Below are 1,261 nucleotides of genomic sequence, written 5' to 3' on the forward strand. Positions count from 1 at the left end.
GTGAAACAGAAGACCCAATACTATTATGGACCTCTGAACTCTTAGAATATTTTGCTTAGTTTACACACCTATAATATTTAAATGATGGAACTTAACAAAAAAGGGGCTACAGATGAATGTCCATTTTGTATCTGTGTATTCAAAGTGGTTAGGGTAGATATATAGTTACATTCTCTTCATGAGTAGAGGGATTTGTTCTAACGGTGTTTGTAAGTAGGATATCAAGTCTGCATCTTGTACAGCATTTAACCACTAGGAAGAATGTATACAATGTGTTAATTATTGAAAGTGTCCAACCAATTTGGTTTGAAGCTGTCTCATTGCTATTTGTTTTTCAATAAAATTATGGGAAAAAAAAACAAAAGCCATGCTTAAATACCTGTCATCCTGGTCTTGTACATGTATGCCATATCCAATGTCATATGAATTATTACTCTACTGTCTTTAATCTTTTAAAGGTAATTAAAAACAGAGAGACAAGAGCAAATATTTAAGATTTCTTGATAGCAAGTGGTAATACACAATTATATGTCCAATATTACATAACTATAAAATAGATAATATATCAACCACTATTAATCAGCTATTCTGGCTTTGAAAATCTGTAACATATGTATTGTTCTATGTACCCTGTTTCTGTTGTTGTCTCAGATTTTTGTTCTTGCTTTTGTTTTTACTTTTCAAAACAAAATAAAATCCTTTTTAAAAAGTTTAATTCTAGTATTTCATTGTAAATTTGTATAGTTGATCTGTCATTTTTTGATGGTGGTGTTTTGAGATTCCCCAATGTAATTGTATTAATGCGTATTTGATTTTTCATGTCCATTAAGTTTTTTTATATTTCTGTTCACTGGTATTTGTTGTATATATGTTCATGATTGTTAGCTCTTCCTCTTGTATTGTTCCCATTACAAAGATGTAGTGATTTTCTTGTGTGTTTTAATCAGTCTTAGTTTGAAATTCATCTTGTGAATTTTGGCAAATAGAATAGCTACAACTGCTTACTTCTGGACACATGTTGCATACAGCAATGTTTTCTATTATTTGTCTTTGAGGTTATCTCTTTCTAAATTAAATGTGTTTGTTGTATGCAGCATATTTTTGGATCTTCACTATACATTTTTTCAGATGTTCTTTGTCATGGAAATATTTTATTTCACTGTCAGCTTTGAAAAAGTTTTGCAGAGTACATCGCTCTGGGTTGAAGGCTATTTTCCTTGCAGTGAAATCCTTTAGTGGAAGCTCATTTTCACTAAAGGGT

The sequence above is a fragment of the Octodon degus genome, unplaced genomic scaffold, assembly GCF_000260255.1.
Source record: "Octodon degus isolate 3935 unplaced genomic scaffold, OctDeg1.0 scaffold00616, whole genome shotgun sequence".
Classification (NCBI taxonomy): Eukaryota; Metazoa; Chordata; class Mammalia; order Rodentia; family Octodontidae; genus Octodon; species Octodon degus.